This window comes from Falco rusticolus, chromosome 1 (genome assembly GCF_015220075.1).
Source record: "Falco rusticolus isolate bFalRus1 chromosome 1, bFalRus1.pri, whole genome shotgun sequence".
Taxonomy (NCBI): Eukaryota; Metazoa; Chordata; class Aves; order Falconiformes; family Falconidae; genus Falco; species Falco rusticolus.
Window position 1 is genome coordinate 4,899,801 of NC_051187.1, and position 21,277 is coordinate 4,921,077.

Below are 21,277 nucleotides of genomic sequence, written 5' to 3' on the forward strand. Positions count from 1 at the left end.
GTGTGCACACTTGCTGTTACTTTGGAGAGCTGTAAATTCATTCTGTGATGTAAACAATATACAAGCCCAATTTATATTTTAAGATCAAACTCCTATCAGATGTTTAGAGATGAAATTACAGTTTATGTTCTTTTTGAAGGCAGTAATACCTTAAAAGTATAAAGACATCCAAAACTTTATGTAACTAGTATTACATAACACCATAAACTGGCTCATAAGCATTTTCCTTACTCTGGATTTATTACATTTTTATTTGGGGCATGTGAAACAACTCGCTATACAAGTGCAGTTACTCACATGGGGCTGGGCTGGGGAGGAAAGAGCTCACTCCAGTGGAAATTCTAAAGTGAGAAGCTTATTACTATGTTTGCAAAGATGTCTGCGAAGAAACACTGTCAGAAGAAAATGTTTCATTGTGTCTCACTGTCCTTAATGGCCATTGATACAGAAATTATATAAAGTCCTGGACGGAGGCTAGAGATAGTTTCAAAGGCAGAATGCATGCAGAACCTCCGACTGCATATAGCATTAATGTCATAAGTGTTTGTGAATGTTCTCATTCAGGCTGCAATTTATTCCCCAAGGAGATGCAGAACTAGCTCAAATATGCTACAAGTGAACCAAACTCTTCCAGTGAAGCGAGTGCAGTATGTGAATCCTACAGCTAAATTTAGGCTGGGACTTGGAGTAACATAATTCAAATCTCGGTGTAGCGCTTTGAGTTGCAGCTAACAAACATTGCAAAACGATTCAGTGAAGTTCTGCTCCTTTGTTATGATCTATTTTGGATGAAGTTTTGGAAGCTCTTTACTAACTCAGATTTAAGAAATTCAGCTTAAGTTACTCAGTTGAATTTTGTTGTTTAGTGCAATTGTTTAAAAAAATAATAAAAGCTGGTTTTAAAATGTAGATTCAAGCCAATTTGGGGGGGCATATGATAATCCATATGAAACAGACACTCAGTATTTGAAAGCTATACGTAAAATACCATTAACTGTACTGCTGAATAATCCACAGCACTAAAAAAATGGATACTGTAAATATCTGATTAAGTTTTTTCACAAATTACATTATTTGTTTGGTTTTACAGTCCAAGGTAAGTTAAAATGGGCAAGCTCCTTTGTGATTAAGCACCTTTCTGTTTGTTCTTTACAACTGTTGTATTTGCATGGGAATGTTCTCCTCCTCCAGAAATATTTCCTTCAAAATTAACAGATGAAGTCACAATTATACCAAATATCTTTGTAGTCAAAGCAGATTTTGTAATAAAAACCATTTAAAATGCAACTGAGGCTTCAAGTCTACTTTTATAGTATCCTTCAGGTGTAAAATACACCCATAGTGCTAGAATTGAGGAAACTTTTATCTTTTATAAAATATCAAAATAACACAGTTTTAAATCGGGCATATTTTAACTGAACTACATTCAAATTCTTCTTTATGAAACAATCTCTCTTTTCATGCAAGATTTTTCATGCATATTCTGGCTCCAAAGCTTCAAATCAGTTTGCCACAACTTGTTTCATTGGAATTCATCAAAAGACTAAAAAGCCAAGTGCCAAGGAGCCGAGCTCCTGGCCCCCACGTAAACTGTCCTACCAACCACCGCAGCCTGGAAAGTCCCAGCTCTCAGAATTACCTGATGTTTTAAACAAGAGATCATAATCAAAATCACAATCCCTGACAAAGTCTCAGTATTTTGCTCTATAAATTCTTAATTCATTTTCCAGCATTTGTAGGTTGCTGCTAGCTCCACCCTCTCAAATATCAGCAATTGCTGCTGCTCTTAAAGAAAATTCCGTTTTGGAGAAATGTGATATTATTCCAGATGTTTCAGCATACGGCAATTCTGTCTAACCCAACCTGATCATCGCTCTGTAACGAAGCTGAGCGTTAAACAGCTTCTGGAATTTATTCTTTAAACTACTGCACTTGCATGTTTGAATTTAACCCTATTGACAGTATCACATTCAAAAGACCTGTTTTTTTGTAAAATAACAGGGCCACTCCTGAAGAGTTTTCTTCCAAAAACATAAAACCATGACTAATTTTAGCAGGCCTTTGGGCCACTTGTAGATCAGTTCCTACAGGCTGCTGACTGAATTAAATGTAAGTGTTTCGAATTGTGTTCCTCACCGTATATTAAAAGTTATCATGCAGAGAGATCTTGCTAAATGAAATCTGCTTTCAAATTTTATAGTTTGAGGAAATTCCATACTTAAAAAAAAAGTAAAATGCATTTAGACATTTAAAGAGATTCAAAACAGCTGTAAAAACCAGTATGTCACTATTTCATTTATAGATGAATTTCACCAGGAAAAGGACAGGAAGGGTCCCTGCCCTACCTCCAGCTATACAGGACTGACCCTTTCACCAGATCGGACAGTTCAGGGTAACATTTGCTACTCAAAATAATGCCTGAAGCAGCGCGCATTCCTCTGTGGTCTGTCATCTGCACTGCAACTGTCTGAGTACTGTAACTGCCTGAGCGAGACTCCAAAGCCTTGGTCAGATGGGACGCTTTGTAATTAAAATAGTAATAATGAATAACAACACTAGCAGGCACGATCTAGGAGTCGAGGCTCCAATCCTGGATCTAGAAATGGTGTCACTAACAAATCTGTATTGGGAAAATACTGAAATCCTGCATGATGCCGTGGAATGTGGGCACATCATCCACCCACGTGGACGTTCAGGACACCATGGAGGACTTTCTGCCAAAGGAGAGGAAGAACAAAGGCCTGTTGCTTGCTGCCACAGAAGGGGAAAAATCCTAACAGCCTAACCCTTCTAAACCAACAGGCCACTAAGATCCAAATGAAACCCACGAAGCCGATACAAAATCAAATCTACCAAGCAGCGTCTTGGAAATACTTTGATAATTCAGTGCTAAAGAAACATGCCATGAATCCGTAGTCCGTCAGTTACACAGGGAAGAGGAAGCCATCTCCCGACCAGCATCACCCCGGCTCATTTCCTTCAGTCTGCAGCCATATGATTTCTTTCCCACACTGTTGCTGGCTCACACTAAGGTTCACGCGAATGTGCAGGCTGGCAGTGGGATCTGAAAGGCCTGTTCTGCCCTCAGCAAGGAAGGGTTTCCCTACCGCAGCATCAGACACTCCCCCAGCAGTCGCAGTCCTGCCGTTGGTACCACCACATGCTTACACTCCCCTTCTCGCTCGCTCCCCCAAAGCGATCGAACCCAAGCAGAAAGCAGAAGCCCCTCTACCAAGCAAAGATCATACCCAGCAAAGGGACACAGCTGTGCCTTGTGAAAGTCACACAGATGCCACCACTCTTTCTCGTTTTACAGGGATGTCACTTGGACTACAGGAAGGGGCTGAAGCCTCACAGGGACGTCCTCACCTGCCGGCCAGTGCAAGCCACCCCACAGCCTCTTCTAAGCTCTCCTGCCCTCCTCCTCTCCCCTCTGGGGACCAGAAAGGGACAGATCCCAGGAAGGGAAGCGATGAAATCAGCGGGAGCTGGAAAGATTTTCTCAAGCAGGCCAGCAGCGGGAAGGGAAAAGCACATTCTCTTCCACGTCTGGTTTGCCTGTGTGTGCTTAAAAGCTGGCCTGCAGCGTGAGCTGGCACAGAGCATGCCCCGAGCTCGGGGTTTGCCATCTGTGGACGAGGCCAAGAGTGGAGGGGAAAGCGTCTGCAAGCTGGGTACATGCTGGATGCCTCATGCTTACAAAATTTAGTCCTCACTAAGGGTGCAAGATTCTAACACAAGCATGTCCATGCTTCTGCGAAAGGCCTGTGCGGAACAGAGCTGCTACCAGGCACCGTCTGAATCTAACCTGCCCCTGATTACATATATTTGTAACTCAAACACTGCAAACTCGCTATGCTCCATGCATACTTAAAATACAACCCTGGCTTGAAGGTCTCTTATTTGCAAACATAGAGGAACAGCGGTTCCTAAATTGCAGGCAAACATTTGACTTCACTCAGTGCAATTCAAAGAATATCCTGCATGAACCCCACCCTTCTGCCCAACAACTCAAGCCCTTAATGCCTAGATAGTTTTCTTTCAGACCTTATCACAGATAAAATATGGCCCTTTTTTTGTTGAAGGAGTAGAACCTGCCAAATATTTACCAAGTCTTTCAGAAGGCTGAAAATGTCACTCCTACAGTGTAATAAACTTCCCCAGAAAGGCGCTGATAAATAGAGCGCCTTGCTGTACTGCCCAGAACTAGTTTAGTGTGGCCTGAATATTGCCAAGTCTGACTGATGAAGAAAGCATATTTGTACACACAGAAAGATTAGCAAGAGAGGCATAAAGTTTAGAAGTGAAAATAAAACAAAGCCCCATTATTAACCGGGGAGGGGGGGAATAATTGAGTCTGCACCCCAGAGAGCAAAGGACATTATGAAAGCTTCAGAGCTAAAACAGTAATTTAAGAGCTTGTCCACAACTTGCAGCAGAAGCTTGAACCATCTTCTTTAGCATTTGGAAAGTGCTAAACCATGGCCTACCCCCAATCCAGCCTCAGAGCAATATTATTTAAGAATAAAATAAAATATTTTTACTTTGTAATTTGACCCGCAAAAAGTCATTTGGGGCATGAGGGAATGTTCCCTTTCGGCCTGAACTTTAATTCAGAGAGAATGTTTAAACTCAACAGTGTAAAACAGATGCTGAGAAATACATCTGCGTTGCACTGTATATTCTTTGGGGCACAAACAGAAGTTGGGACGTGCCTGTCAATGCAGTGTGTGCAGCTACGATCTAAATAATTGCTAATAATGTAGATGAAGAAAAAAAAAATACATTCCTAGTACAGCAAGTCTGTCAACAGAGTTCTAGCAGCTATAAACAACTACATCCATGCTAGTTCAAACAGATGAATGTTGCTTGAAAAAATGTGTCCTTTCACCTTGGCAAATGCCATTAAGAAAAAAAAATATCTAAAAGTGACTGGGGAGTTGGAAGCTCGAATGTACACATTCAACAAGTCCCAATGACCATAAAACGCTGAGCACTCGCTCCCTACAGAAGCCAAGTTTCGACTGAATCTTGTATGATGCACTCAAATCAGAAGATCATAACTCAAATTATGCTATGTAGTGCTCCAAAATAGGTTTGGGGGGGAAAAAAAACTTGCCAGAGTTAAAGGCAGGAAGAAACCAATTACTGCTGGAAAAAAAATTTCCAGATTATGTTAAACCTGACAAAAGCTAAACCCAGCAGTTTACCCAGCTTTACAAAGCAAACCACAATTAAGAAAATCTCCTATGAAAGGGAAAACTTCAGTTTAGCCTAGCAGCTAGTCCAAGAGCCTGAACAGCAACACAAACAACCTCAACAAAAATCTCTGCTTGCCTACAAAGTTGCACAAAAAGTTGGAACATGCTAAAGAGGCACAGAAATCTACTCCCCTTTCCCCCCTTTCACACCATCAGGTTTTAATGTTAATGATATGGCTCCACGTGCTGAAAGCATTTTTTACATTATGCTCGTCATCTTGTAGCTCTGACTTGTTCCAGGGTGGATGATTAGAATCAGATTTCTGTGATTTCACTGCAGATTAATTTCTTTAAGAGCTACAGATCTGCAGGGAGAAAAGGGCTGCAAATAGGCCAGCAGAACGGTCTTTTTAACAGCATTGTCTCCTAAAAGGGCAACAGTATTTTTTGCCTTTACTCCTTACTTTCACATACTTTTCCTTTTTGTGGCCACTAGACAGTTCCCTGGAAAAATGGGCCTATGGGGAAATGCAGTGTGAAAAAAAATTTGCTTTAAATTTTGGTTTCAGAGAAAGCTCCCAGCCAGTACTTACGAATAGGTTTATAAAGGGAACAGGCCCAAGGCAGGCCTGACCGCGCGTGCTGTCCCCCAAGTCAAACAGGCAACTGCGGGACTGCACACACAAAATAATTCTGATATATCAAGATCCATATGCCCCAAATGCATGTCAGAAGAACAGCTATTAATAAACATTTTAGACGCTGTGCACAAGTGTTTGGATATAGAAGGCTAAAGAAGAAAAAAAGCATGCAGACGTCTGCAACACCATTTGCAAATTCCTCTTAATTGTGAAAAACTAAATAAATATTGTTATTTTTATGGGCAAATGCTACAGAATATAGCACTGAAAACAGTGTTTGTTTGCAAAAGTCTCATGGGATCAGAGGATAAAAGTTGTGTGGCGTGTGTAAATGTCTGTGTACACACATGCAGCATGTAGACTCCTGTGATACTACATCAGAGAGAGAATTAAATTCTAAGTGGCTCAAAAAAACACGCAGGAAGATTTTAATTTTCCATTTGCTTTTATAAACCTTAACCATGAGAATACTGTTGCTGCTTGGCCTTTTTCCTTATTCTAGGTCAATTGACTTTACAAGAGAGAAGTAAAAACATACCTACATTTAAAAAAAAATAAAAAATGAGGACCCTCAAAATAATTCTAATTTAAGAATTTAAAATGTGATGTAACATAACACAGAAGGGCACAGGAGATATAAATACGATATAAGCAAAGAGTAACATACAAGAGTGGTATATATACTGTGCCCAAAGAAGGAGCACAAACCAGTGCCTCCAGAAGAACAGTGTACCGAACCCAAACCAAAGACAAATCATAAGGAACATCAGAAGGGGCAGGGGTGGTTAAAGCACTTGGGTGAATAAGAGAATTACCGGGAGCCAGGCCACTTGGTATGTATGGTGACTACATTTATTAAAAAAAAAAAAAAAAAAAAGAAGAGGGGAAAGAAAAAAGAAAACAGATGTGTTTTCTGAAAGTGAAAGCGGTGACAAGGATGCACATGGCCGTGCAGGAGCGAACCGGGACGCTCGCTGCCTGCCCGGGCACCGCGTTCTGCCAGCGCGGCCGCGCACGTCGGGGCCCGCGGGGATGGCCGCAGCGCCGGTGGACGCGCACGCTGCAGGCCCTTTCCGCGGGGGAAGAAAACAAAATGCACTTACGGTTCGCGGAGAACCAGCTCCGTCCTCTCCCCACAGCCCGCCCGCGGCGAGCCGGGGCCACCCGCCGGGCACAGCGCCGGGGAAGCGGCGGTCCGGGCACAGCGGCGAGGGCCGCCCCAGGGACCGCCGCCTCCCGGCGGGAGCGGCCCCGGCGCCGCCGCGCTCCGTCTTCGCCCGCTGCGAGCCCGGCAGGTCCTGGGAGCCGAGAACTGGGACTTTGTAGGCCAGTTGAAGACACAGAGCTCTCATCTCGCCCGCAAAGACCCAGCCCTCAGCTCGCCCATCAGGCGCGGGCTGCGATTCCTTACGCCTGTTTGTAAACCGCCCTCCTCTCCCCGGCCGGTGCCCACCGCCAGCGCTGAGCCTCGGCCCCCGCCCCGGGGCCACCGGGACCCCGCCGGAGCCGGGCCATCCCCTCGGCGGCAGCCACCGCCCCCGGCCGGGGCAGCCAGCGATCCGCGCCGCCCCCTACCCGAACTTCCGAGCTGGCCCGGCCCGCGGCGGGGCGAGTCGCCCGGCCCCCGGTCCCGGAGCCGCGGACGCCCGCGGGCCAGCTCCGCACCTCGGGCCGGGCCTGCAGCCCCCGGGCCCGCAGCTCCGACGCGCGTCGTGACTCGGCACCGCCGAGCCCGAGCCCGCTCCTGCGGGAACTTCGTACGCGAAGCGAAAACACCCCGTTATGGTTCAGACGGCCAAAAGAGCCCGAGCCCCCCCGTTACCCGCTCCGAGCAAGGAGGGAGCACGGGAACGGGGCTCGGGGATACCCTGCGGCCGCCTCCCCTCCCCGGCGCCGCAGGTCCCCGGGATTACGCACGGGAAGGGCTCGGGCTGAGCTGCAACCGAGCGGGGAGAAGTAGCGGGCGGCTGCGGTCCCCGCTCCTGCCTCCCGCAGCCCAGCTGCTCGCAGATGGGTATTTAAACTGGTATCGATCACGTTGGGATTTTTTCCACGCTTCGTCTTTGCCCTTGCAAAAGGCAAAATAAAAAAAAAAAAAAATTCGTTGCCACAAGGGACATTGCAACATTTTTCTCGGCTTTTTCAAAGGCTGCGTTTGCCCCTGCGAGCTTAGGAAGCCCCGACCCAACAAGCAGCAGAGAAGTAGGAGAAAGAGCAAAAAAAAAAAATCCCAAACACCCAAAAGCAGCAATAAAAAAAAAAAAAAAAAGCCAAAAACCAACACCCAAAAACCACCAAACCAGAGAGAGGCGAGCTGCTCCGTGCACCCCTAAGGCGCAGTCCTGCTGCGGCGGCGTTTCTGTCCGGCGGCAGGCACACATCCCTCGAAAGTTTGCTCCACGTGTTGCGGCCGCGTCCCGGGAGGGTCGGCGCGGCCCGGCGCACCGGGGCGGTGCGGACCCGCTGCCCCGCTCCCCGCCGCTCCCGCGCCGTTTAAGGAAGCGGCCAGTCCCCACCCCTGCGCCGGGCAGCTCCCGCTGCAGCCCAGCTCGGCGGATCTGGAGGCACTCCCGGGCTGCCCTCCCCACCCCCGGCCCGCCCCGGCGCTCCGCTGGCCCATCCGGCCCCGCACAAGGCAGGGAGTGGGCGCCGAGGCTGCTGCCGGCCGGTGCCCGCCGCCGTCCCGCCGCCGCCGCGCAGCCGGTCGCCTCCCGCCCTTCCCCGCGCTCCTCCCGCCGGCGCCGCCGCCGGGGCAGCCCCGCCGCGCCGACCTGCGCGCCCCGCGGCCCACCGAGGGCGGACAGCGCCCCCTGGCGGTCGCTCGCTGCCGGCCGCGGGCCGCGCCGCGCCGGGGGCTGCCGGCCACCCCGACGAAGCTGCGGCCGCTGGGCTGCGCGGCGGGGCTGCCGGAGCCTCCCTTCCCCGGCGCCGGTACAGGCGCTGGGAGAGCCCCGGCCGCGCCGCGGGGCCCGGCCCCACCGCGGGCAGCGCCCCGGCCGCACCCCCCGCAGGTACCGCCTCTGCCCGCTGCCGGCACCCCCCGCGCACCCCCCGGCCACGGCCCTGCACGGCCGGCCCTCTCCTGCGGGCCTGCAAGCAGCCACGTAGGCACCTCACCTCCTGCACCACCACCGGGATGTCAGCGGCATGCTGCACCCTCCTGCGTGTCCCGCGCCCCGTCGGTGCCATAGCCATAGGGCCGCGTGGCCGTGTCTGTACGGCCGAGAAAACCTGGGCACTGAGGACGGCCCTGCGATGTACAGTCTGTCAGGGCTTGGTAAAGACCCACGCATTTATACGTACATGCAGTTAAAAAAAGCACTTTAAGAAAATGCCACAAGGCCCTCAGTAATGTGAGGTCAAGTCAGAAGCGACAGCTGAAATGCCATGAAAAAGGGAACTTTCTTTCTTCCTGCTTTTTGCTCTCACATTACCTGCCTCACGTTTTTCAGCTCTCTAGACCTTTTGGAATGAAACTTTTGTGTGCTTTGGATACCAACCCAACGTGTGGGCCCTGCCCACAGGTCATAGGGGTTGGCCAGCTACTGCACCTCCCTTTAATCTTTGCTACAGATCCTTTCAACTGTGGAAAAGGGGACAAAACACACACACACCACAGACAGCTTCAGTTCTTTGCATGATCATACCCCTGGACAGCTTACACCAGCATCACAGCAAAGTAGTGACCAGTCCAGCAGCATGCTGAAGCCACCAGAAACATGAGGAATGGCTTGCAACATTTTGTCCTACAAAAAGAGAGGAGCTCACTCACTGCTCCTGCAAGATGTCAGCAACCAAGGTGATGTTCACAGAAAACCACAGCAGGAACACAGCTCCATTGAGCTGAGCAGCAGGTCCACAAGAGATGCAGACTAGAATGAGCCTAGGCTATGGGACAAGATTACCAACACATGGAAATGTCTCCACCATATCTTCTGTACCTGGTAGGAAAAACTCTGCTAGCAAGAAGTTCCAAACTGGGCTTCACAAGCTAAAGCTAACAAAAATCAAAGCCAGCATCCAGAGGACTCATCTTTTCAATATTTGGGTTCAGCAGGATGCAAATGCACATCCCTGCTGTGTACACTGGGTATTTTTCCTGTGTCTATACAGAGGCCACATAAGACAGCCAGATGTAAGCAGGTTGCACTAGAAGGCTTTGTGTGCTCAGAGCTGTATGGTATCAGCATCATTGTGGATGCGGCAAGTGACTCTACCTGGTTTGTGCAGATAGAACATAACAGAGAGGACTTGATCTGTCATGTAACTGCTCTTGATCAACACTGCAAAGCCACTCTCTACACAGAAGAACGTGTTCCTTGGCTGGAAGCCTGATGAATATTTAGAGCCAAGGAACATGTCGTTTAAAAATGATAGTAGAACGCAAAGTGAATCACAGACCACGGGCAAAAAGGTTTGAAAGAAGGAAGAAGTTGTATGAGCATTTTGGAAATAAGATGTACTGGCAGAAGATACAGAAATGAAGAAATTCTTGATCATCTGGAATGGTGACACTCAATTTGTTCTGTAGTGACAATGCCCAGTGAGAACTGATAGAAATGAAGACTTCCAAAACCGGTGTAAAAGACACTAAACTTTTCTCTGGTGAAGGGCATGGATGCTGTAGAAATCACTTGCGTTGAACCAGAAAAGTCCTCAACAGCTTTTAGAAACTAAGAGATTTTTACTCTTACAGAGACTGCAAGTTACATCCAGCAACCTCTTATTCCTGGCGTGAGCCAGGGAATGGAGAAGTTTCTTCCAAATTAAGCTGATGGCATACTGTTTAGCTGGTGTCCTGACCAACCGTTTAATTTGCTATTTTCAGCAGCCTCATACATGTTGCCTCTTGCTTTCATCTTGCCCCCACTGGTACTGATGTGAAGTGCTTCTTAATTTCCATGAGAGCAAGGCAAGACTTTCACACATTTTTGCCCAGCGGGAGGTCTTACGCAGGGAGCCTAGTCCCACGAGATGTGCTCAGCTGCTGGCAGCCCGCTCCCACTCCCACTGACGGCACTGGCAGTCCTGCGGTGGTAACTGGATAAGGCCTGTTTCAGGCATGCCTTCCTGTGGCAGGAGGCACTTCCATACCTGAGAAGGTCAGGCCTCGGGACTTCATCTGCTCTCACAAATACCTGCTGGCTGCTCTCTGTGGTGTGCAGAACCCGTGTGCTGGGAATGCATGACTACAGCCCCTGTCTGGATAGGAGCTGGGCAGAGGATTAACTCTGCATTCAGTTCAGATGTAATCACAAGCATATCAAGTTGTAAAGCATCACAACTTTTACAATTCTAAAAATAAATATAAGCAGTTTGTTTCAAACCGTTTGGCAGCCAAAGGGCTAATATATTAATAACATTAGACCAACAATACCCCAGAACAATAACTATGGAACAATAGATTCTATCACTTCCGAAAATAGCCCTGTTTAGAAAAAAGAAACATTTTAACAAGAGCCATGAACCAGATGTAGTAGCTTCTTTATAGGCTTCACAAAGTGGAAGGCTGGTGTGATACCTCTGAAGTCAGAAGGGAGCTTCTATGGGTGGGAGACTGGACTGCACGTTGCTGACTGGGACATGCTTAGACCCTGCGGGCACAGTTTGGTCTAGTTGAATGCATGCATTATTCTGAGTTTTTCTTTCTTGATCCTGCCCGCGCTTATGCAATACCTTTCTCTGCAAGTAGAGCCATTGATTTGTTAACTTTCCAGTGTGTGGTACTAAGCAGCATGTAAGCAAGCGTGGCTTGTAGCCAACAGCTTGGTATTTCAGCATCAGACCTTGTTGACAAAGAGACTGGATTGTCAACGAAGTTAAACTTGAACACAAAGTAGCGAGAGAAATAACTGAAACTCCACTGATGGCACAGGATGAACTTTTCTGGTCTTCACCTGAACATATGGATTCATGCCAGAGACAGTCTCAGATTTTTTTTAATATTTTTTTTTTATCAGAACCATAGGAATATCAAGCTTATGATTAAAAGTTCTGAAATGTGTAAATATGATGTACTGCAGGGAGGTGGCCTGACCCTGTGTACCTCTGCAGGAACACTGAGCAGCCAAGTCCATTAAGGATTTCTAGAAACTGCAGTCCTCCTGAGATCCTTACTACGACCTGGTTGTTCTGCTCTGAGCACCCACGTAACACCAGTGAGCTCCAGCCTCCAGTCACAGCGTAGACGTGGTCCAGTGCTCTGCTCACTGGCCAAGGCTCTGCCCATCCAAAGAACCTCTGGCAAATTGTCAGTACAACACGAGTGCCCCACCATAAATAGGGCCTTCATATTTAAAGCAAATATGCTTGTGTGTGTATGGGGGAGAGGAGAAAATCACAGGACTGATGAGCTACGATTACACTCAGAAATAACAGTTTCCTGTTCAAACACAGAGCTATGTCTCTTCTTAGTACAACTACCTCATCCCCAATTGTGTCTATTAAAGACAATTACTGGGGGAGACAGATATGTGTAACCAGATGTGGAAACAACAGTCATGTTATGCACAGTGCCATATGCAGTTTAAATTCTTTGGGGTTGAACAAGTTACATATAAAAAAATAGTGTGTGTGTGTGTGTGTTTGTGCACAGAGGAGCAGCTGTCAATGGGGAAATCCCCTTAGCCCACTTTAATCCTATGTTCCACAATTCCCAGGGATTAAACAAATGCACTAACATTATTTACTGTAATGCTCCCTCCCTGGGGGGCTTCAGTCCATGAAATCCACTCCAGCATTTGCAAGCTCCAGTTGTGAAATAGGCTGCGCACATTCTATATTTGGTAGCTCACAAGCACTCTTTTGCTTGGGCCCAGAGTGATGAAAGGACAGGAGTCAGGAATTCAGCTCCAGCAGAGGCTCACAGGGAGCAGGATCAGGCTCAGAGTGGAAGCTCCTTTCTCACTGCACAGGTCTTACATGGGCACCAAGGCATTACAGTGACTGCTGAGAGGGACAGTGTTCCCAGGGCTATACAAGATGCTTTCTTAAAATCAAAGATGCTGCCACAGTATTATTCCTCCCATCTACACACTGGGAGTATGAAATGAGGCTTTAAACCCAGCTACACCAGTAAAGCCTCACATGCCTTCTGCTTTCCTTTTCCTATGATGAAATACGTTTGAACCTGGGTACAGTCCCTGTGAAATTAGTGACAAGGAATCCATCCATTCAGCTGCACAATCCTCACAGTCGCAATAAGGCTGTGAAGTGCAAACTGCACAATGCCATCAAACTCTTAGGACCATCTGGGTTCAATTGATGACCGCAGTGTCCAGCAGTAACATACAGAAGTTTCAGGCTGGTGTTCCCAAGAACCCTCCAACATATCTGCAATGCTAGCTGACTGCTCCATCTCTTGCTTGAGCTTCCTGTCTAAGTTTATTATAGCTTCTTCGAGGACAGTAAATATTAAATTCTATATTAGGTTGTCCTTGCCTTGAATTCATATACAGTTTAAATACTTTAACTTAGATGATTGCACCAACTCAGCACTACAATTTGAATTACTGCTGCCACAAATGAGATGGCAAGCCACAGTCACAGGGAGCACACCCTGAAGAAGCCCCGCTGCTGTTAGTGCAGGGGCAGGTTTGACCCTGGGTCTTTCAGGCAGCAGCAAACAGTACTGAGTTCAAAGGCAAAGGAGTTTCAGAGAATCACAGAAAGGTTAAGGTTGGAGGGGACCTCTGGCGGTCACCTGGTCCACCCACTGCTCAAGCAGGGCCACCTAAAGAAGGCTGCTCAGGATTGTGTGCGGATGGCTTTTGAGTGTCTCCAAGGATGGAGACTCCACAGCCTCTGTGGGCAACTTGTTCCAGCTCAGTCACCCTCACTTGAAAAAGTGTTCCTGATGTTCAGTCGGAACCTCCTGTGTCTCACTTTGTGCCCTTTGTCTCTTGTTCTGTTTGTTGTTGATGCTTTTTGCATTGCTGACGTGACGTCTCGGGCTGGAATCTGAAGCCTAGCTTTGTCAACATAATCACCAGGCAGGCGGAGCTGTATTGTGCAGAATGCAAAGGAAATCATTCTCCATAATACGAGATTCATATAAGGACTAATAGTTCAGAAGCTATATAAATCCAATCTGACTCTGCTCCCACGGCACTGCATTTACAAACATATAATTTCATCAGCTCCAATATATTTGTTTTCCAATTTACATCAAGGTCATAACAAAAAGCTATACTCATGTTACTGCCCTTCATCCTGCAACAGCTTGCTTACTGCAGTAAACCACTCAGTGGTGAATGCAAGAGGGTATTCACACGGATAAGGAGAACCCCCATGCAAAACCTTCTAGGCCTGGGCTCTGAGCCTCTGCTTCTTTCACGCAGTTTACAGTCAGGAACATGAATAAGCACCTGAGAGAGAAAGAGGGAGAGGAGCAGGGTGTCTGTGACCAGTAGGCCCCGTGCTGCTGAGGTTAAACATACTGGAGGAGGTGAGATTAGAAATCTCCCATCCATCCATCCATCCCCCTTACTCCTCCTTCCCTGCATAACTGCAGTTCATTTCAGACACTCTGCCTGGAATGTCAGCTGGCATCTTCTGGGCTTCACAGAAGCACTCGCTGCCATTCAGCACCACTTTTTCCATTTAAATTCTGTTTTCACGGGTTCCCTTGGAAAAGCAAGGCACCGAAGACTGCTCTGCACTACAACAGCATGGCAATAAGGACTCCCACTCCCTCTCCTTGCTGCCCACATTGCTCATTCACAAAGTCCCACTGCCACCACTCGTGATGTTACACCTTGCTCTCAGAGGAGCAGCAGCATCAGCATGCTGCGCTGACCTCTTCATTAATCCTGGTCAGGGAGGCATACCTGGACCTTTTCTTTAGGATCTATAGTACCATCCTCAGGACTGGACCTCTACAGGTGTTGTACCAAAGCAAAAATACAACTGGGATCCTCACGGAGGAGCTTCACAACTGCTGCCCTCATCACGTTTCTAGAGAAGGGGACACCAGTAGCTTTGACCCTTGAACACAGAACGAGACAACTCTCTTTGCCTCTCCAACTGATGCCATAAACAGAGTTTTCAAGGGGGAAATTTTTTTATTTCCTGTCTTACTGTCATTTTTTAAATTGCTGAAAACGGCAGGGTTCAATGGATTACTATTCGCAAACACGTACCTGCTCCTCTGGCAGAACAAATCGAGTAATTTCTGTTTCTGCTTGAGCCTTCGGCATGCAGACAAAAACATTTTTTATTCATCAGTGGTAAAAGGCTACAGCCATTTGACTTTAAACACAGACATGCTTCTGGGCTCTCTTCCAGGAAGTCTGTGTCACCCAGGCTTTAGATCGATATGTTTGTCTGCAAAGTCACCCTTTTGATCTGTAATTTTTCATTTTGACACAAGAAATGCCTTTTGGTCAAACTTCAGCAGTCCATTACATTCCAGGCATAATGGAAATGGGAATCACATTGCTGTAGCCATGTGAAGATTTCCACAGTTGAGGTTTATTTACTCATGGGTTAATTTACTCAGCCATATATTTAGGATTCAGACAATACTGCCTATAGTGTTCTCCTGCCTCATCTAAGATCACTGTCTCCTCCTCAATTGTTTGTTGGTGGTCTCGTCAGCACCCGCACTGTTACAAAATATTTGTACACTTAGCTGTCTAATCTGCAGGAAATGTCACTGCAGTTTCGCGTTGCACGCCGAGCATCCTCCCAGCTTGGCCCTGCTATTTACCATGTACAAAGGCAGGGCCCGGCTGCCCCGACACCAGCCCCGCTGCAGAGAGCAAGGGCTCCGCCAGCACATGGCCCAGCTGGCTCAGGCAGCCTGCTCACCCCTGGCACACCACGATCTATTTGCACAACTCGGCACATGTCTTTTCTTTCGAAGTTCAAGGTTTCAGGGCTTGGGTTGTTGGGGTTTTTTTTTCTCTCTCTCTCTTTTTTTTTTTTTTTTAAAAAAAAAAAAAAGGTGTCAGCCATCCCATGGAGGGATACCCAAAGAGCAAGAGAGGCTGGAATACAATCTAACACGTTATTAATGGGAGAAGAGGGTCTGAAGAGCTTTTGCGGCAATCCCCCTGCCCAGCTCCATACAGCAAGATCTGCGCAAGGCTTTCGAATGATCTCACTACTATTTCTGCACCAGACACACAGCTCCTCCTATGTTGCTAACACACTGGTTTTCAGTTGCTGAAGTTTGACCCTGGGGAGGACGCAACAGACACTCAGGAGAGTTGCAAAGAACTGAAAATGTTATTATAATCCGAACAAAGAACATTATGCTTTTAGTCCCCATTCACATCTTACCTTTCAAAAGCAAGCATTTTCTGTCAGCCTTTCAAAAATACATATAATACACAATTCAGAAATACTGCTGTTAAAATTGAGTCATTTTAACACTTATTTTAAAGGGGTCATGAAGATGTCTGGATTCTGAATAACTGGTTTGTCAAACCAGAAACGTCAGGAAATTCTGTATCTAAATATGGCCAAGATTTCTAGCATTAACACATCTTTTAAGTACAGTCATTGTAATGTGTTTTTATTAGGTAATTAAAAGGGGCCTCATTTAATAACTCCTCATTTAATAGAGGTGTTATATTCAGAGGGAGGCTACTCAGTATTTTCTGGAATAAAATCAAAGATCTTAAAGCAACTCAAATGGGGCACCTAAAATTTTTTATGTTTTTGGTCAGGACTTGTATCCAAAATAAACAGCTCTCCCTCACCCACCAAAAAAACCCAAACCAAAACCATCTCCAGCACAGCTATGATCAGATCATAAGCATCTTGATTAAAGTTCATTGGCACTTCAGGACTTTAGCTATTAAATTAAAGCCAAAATCAAATTTATTGCCTGAATGAGTCAGAAGAGGGGGCCAGGAATCTGGGAGGTGAGAAAACACGTGATCTGCCTCAACACAACCTTGTCATGCTGGGAGCTCCCGCAAAAAGCAAAGGTGCGGAGACACCAAAGAGAGGGGAGAAAGGAGAACCAAAAGGCCCCATTGGTGCCCACACCAGCAACCCAGGAAGGGAGGGAGTAGCAGGACCAGCTCTGCCTAGGTGTGATGGGCAGAAAATTTTATACGGGTTTTATTTTCAGGCTGGATGTTGCTCACACACAGGGTCAGCTGACACAGTCTAATTACCTTGCGCAGCTCTCTGCTAACTCACATCAATTGAGGTCTAGCTGCTGATTTCCAGCTTTGTTAACAAACCATGCAGTGCTCCTGTCCCAAGGAGGCAGGTCATGCACAGCACGCGTGCCAGGTGACAGACACGCGTGGGGCCAGACTTTCACACCCTGAGCTCCTGCTGGAAGTATTCCCCCAGTTATCTTAAGTAACTCGCAGCCTCCACTCTTGCCTCAGCCAGGGCTGTTCATACTTTGTCTCCAGCAGGCTCAGCACAGCACCTTGCCCTGGTGTAAACTTTACATGTGAGCCCCGAAGCACAGCTGCATACCTTCTAACAAGCCAACCAGAACTTTTCAGAGGTGACAAACTCCTCCGAAAGCTTTACCTGTTGAAATGTGGTATTTATAGCAAGGTCCCCGCCCATTCTTTGCTGTACAGGAACACCTCCTTAGCTTTGTCTGGACTTTCTTGACTCCTACAACCAACACACCATTTTTCAGTCACACTTTGAGGGTGAGCAGGGGCCTGTATCGCAGACCAGGACTGTGCTGTGCTGAGCAAAACCAACAGCCAAAAAAAGATGGTCCTGAAGACTGGGAAAAAACACCTCTGCCCTGGGATTAGCTCTTCACAGACACACTGGGGAGCCTTGAAGGCAGAACTACATGTTACAGAACAGAAAGGATCTGGGCAGGTGAGCTTGTTCCAAGAGTGAAGATGTACATCAGTAGTCCTGGTACAGAGCTTTCCTGTGGGCTCCTCTCCAAGGAGCCATATACAGAGTCTGCAAAGGACCTTCCTGACAAGACACCCAGGAGCTAGGAGTGAATATTCCAGTTCTGCAGAGACTGAAGTTAAGCAACTGGTAAGCTGCCTGGATGTGTTATGGCCACAGGGAATGGCAGTGCCAGAGCTTTATTGAAATATCTGGTTCTTGGTCCTGGGTTTGTGGCACACGTTTGGGCAAGACTAAACTGCTCAGGTTTACGGGATGGCAAGCCTGTTTCAGGGAGGACCGTGGTTTCACAATTGGTTTCAACCAGAAACAAACCCACAGAATTCTGAAATTCTCTGCAAAAGCTGCAAGACAGCTTTTGAATCATTAGAAACATTTTGGCTTGACATTCTGATGTGAGATGCTGTAGAAAAATAATAATAATACAAAGTCAAAATAGGGTGTTTCAAAGCTAGAACTTTCGTCCTCAAAGGCCTCCAACAAAGTTGACAGGATTTTGACAGCACTGCATTTTCCAAGTAAAATGGTGTCTACATTTTTCTAAAAAAGTTCTAAACTGCATTTCCTGTTTTTATATCAAAATGTACTGTGGCTTTTTTTGCAGCTCGTTAATAACATACTGTAGAACCGTTTTCCACAAACCTCCCCAAACATCTTACACACACACACTTCCAATGCTTATTTAGAAAGACAAATAGCCTCCTACCCACCCAGTCCCAGGCTAAGTGTGGCACATAAAACAACAAAAGCCGGCTTTTTCTACGCATCGAAGGAAGCAGCTAGTTTTTTGGAACAGGGTCCTCAGCTCTTCCGAGATATCTGGCTATTGCAATTTTGCAATGAAATGACTCTATTCTTTACATATTTTAAGCTGTCTGAAAGCAGCTTAAGTGATGTTATACAGAGCCAGCAGAAATGCCCTTGCACATGTGTGAAACTTGTATTAAGAACCAAGCAATCCAGGCCAATTCTGGTGTAAACAGTACAACTGCACGAAGCTTTTCCTAGCCGTATTTGTTTACTCCAGGATTTGGCCTCCCTCTATCATTTAAGGACTCTCTATGTGAGAACTACACCAATCCTCACACCTACAAAGCAACAGCAAGAGGGATCCATCACTCCCCAGCTCACCCAACACTTCCCCCACAGCAAGGCAGCACAAACATCAGCTTTATTTTAACTATGATTCATTGCAGTGAAGACAACCGTCCTGGAACAAAGCGCGGCGAGATCCCTGCGGCGAGGCGGCGCTTTCCGTGCCCCTTCGCACAGGTGCGGTGCACGGCAGCGGGGCCGCACCGGGGCCGGAGCTCCCCCCCGCGGCCTCCGCCCCGTGGAGCCCCCCCCGCCCCCAGCTCTGTGGCAAAGATCCGCGGGGATCGCGGCCACGGTGGGAATCCACGGGGGCTGGCGACCACGCGGCGGGTCAGTTGCCCCGCTCCGCGGGACCCGCCGCGCCGAGCGCCCCGGCAGCAGAGCGCGGCCCCGGCCCGCAGCTCCCACACCCGCCACCGAAAGCAAAAAGGAGCCGCAAACGAGGCGGCGTCCGCGGCCCCCCCGCGGGGGGGCTGCCAGCGCACCGCGCTGCCTCGGCAGGCACGGACGGGGTTCGAACCCGCGATCTTCGGTTTACGAGACCGACGCCTTACCACTTGGCCACCGCGCCCGACGGGCTAGCAGCACCCCCGCGCCGCCAGTGGAAGCCGGCGAGCCACCCGCCCGCCGCCGGGCCCGGCCGCCCGCCCCGGGGAGCTACCTGCGGCGGGACGGGCCGGCACCCCCCACCGACCGCCGCCCAGCCCGCGCCCCGCGGGGCAGGGGCCGCGGCACCGCAGCACGCCGCCGGGCCGCCCGCCCGGTTCGCGGCGCTTCCTGCAGCACGTGCGGCGCCGGGGCGGGGCACCGCGACCGGGCGGTGCCGGCCCCGCGGAACCGCCCAGCACGGCGGGGCGGGAGGGCGAGCGGGCCGTGCTGCGGCGCGGGCCCAGCCGGCCCGCGGCCCCCGTGCCCCGAGCGACGCCGCTCAGAAGCCCCCCAAATCCCGCCGGGTTCGGCCGGCAGCACCGGCGCGGGCAGCTCGGGAGAGACCAAGACATATCGGTGAACGTTGGTTTTCCTGCCTCCTAGCCAACAGTCGCTAGTGTTTGTCGCGACAGAGGGGAGCCGCGCATCGCTACGGACGCGCCTTGCCGCCTGCGGCACGAACAGCGGCTGTTTGGTATGAAAAAAGCCCGCTGCGGGCCCGCCTGCCGCCCGGCCGCTCCCGGGGCCCCGCACCCGCTGGGGAGGGCGCGGGGCGCGCCCCGCTTCGGGGGCGGCGAGGGGGCAGGGAGGCCCCCCCGGAGCGCGAGCCGCGGGAGGGCGCGAGCTCTGCGCGCTCCGCACCGCCCCGCACCCTCCGTGCGCCAAGCAACAGCGTTTCCACCCCGTCCCTTGGGACGGCATCGGGCGGCCTGACAGGGGGCTGTGTCGGGAAGTGTTCCCTATATTCAAACTGAATTTTCACGTTTTACTTCAACCCCCTTATTTTCTGTTTACACAGTAAAATCATAATAGCATCAATCATAAATACAATACTACATTATTAATATTTCCTCCTCCGGGTTTCCAGTTACCAAATATTTAGTCTTATGGCTAATGCTTGGTTAAAACCCAAGAAATGAATCAGCTCTCATTTTTATCACCACTAGCTGTAGGGCAGGAGGGAAGAATTTGAAGTTTGTGGTTTTGAACCACTGTTTAGCTTCGCATTGAAACTTTTAATTCTGGTTTCTAGTTTTCAGGCATTGCTGGGCAGCAGAAAGTAATCTGGTATTTTTTGGCTCACATACTTCTCCTGAATAACACAAACCAAATTCAGCAAACAAAAAGAAAATTAAAAAATCCAGGCACACTTAGAACCCACTATCGAGCTGACATCTCATAATCCCTCTTTGCACCATATACCTATGAATTTGTAACCAGACATCATTGCCTGTCCCATCAGATCCAAGTTGCACAACCTTTATTGCAAGAACACATACTGCGTTTGCAGTGTGCTCCTTGCACAAATAAATAAAACATGTGAGGTCTGAACAGCTCATGCCAAAGAGGAACAGTTGCTTTCCTAAGGGTAAGTCCCCTTTTTAGGTGTTAACACAAATATTGTGCCAAATATTTCCAAGCTGGTCTCTGATGCTAAGGTTTGCTTTTTTGATGGTACAGTCGCTTGGGAAGCCAGCATCCCTGCGATACCCAGAGGCCAAGAACAGCAGGATGGCAGGAGCCATGGGGGTTGCAGAACTCATGGCTGGTTTTCAGCCACGTCCTGCACCCTCCATGGCTCTAGACTTTTGCGTTTCAGGTGTTTAACCACATCCCTCCACAGCCATCAGCCCTGGCAGCGGTGATGCGAAGAGCCTGGCCCTTCTCTGCTGCGGGGAAGCTCTGCTGTACCCGCTGTCCTGGCCAGCAGCTCACCTGGGGGCTGCTGGGGGGGGGGGGGGCAACAGAGCTGCATCTTAAATCCATGCTCATACAGTATTTCCACCAGTGAAAGCAAACTCCTCTGCTCCTGCTTTGCTTCAGTGCAACTCTGCAATT

General features: G+C 48.6%; 1 long non-coding RNA gene and 1 other non-coding gene across 3 annotated transcripts in view; one reads left to right on the plus strand and one right to left on the minus strand.

The window, feature by feature from the left end:
- The window catches only part of LOC119156451, a 55,919-nt gene extending 48,725 nt beyond the window's left edge, over positions 1-7,194 (plus strand). For both annotated transcript variants that reach the window (XR_005107144.1, XR_005107145.1), the window contains one exon: positions 2,303-7,194. This is a non-coding gene — a long non-coding RNA (uncharacterized LOC119156451). The remainder of the gene's footprint in view (positions 1-2,302) is intronic.
- Positions 7,195-19,289: 12,095 nt separating this feature from the next.
- On the minus strand, positions 19,290-19,361 carry TRNAT-CGU. Its single transcript has one exon. It is a non-coding gene; the product is annotated as a tRNA-Thr (tRNA).
- Between the last annotated feature and the right edge of the window lie 1,916 nt (positions 19,362-21,277).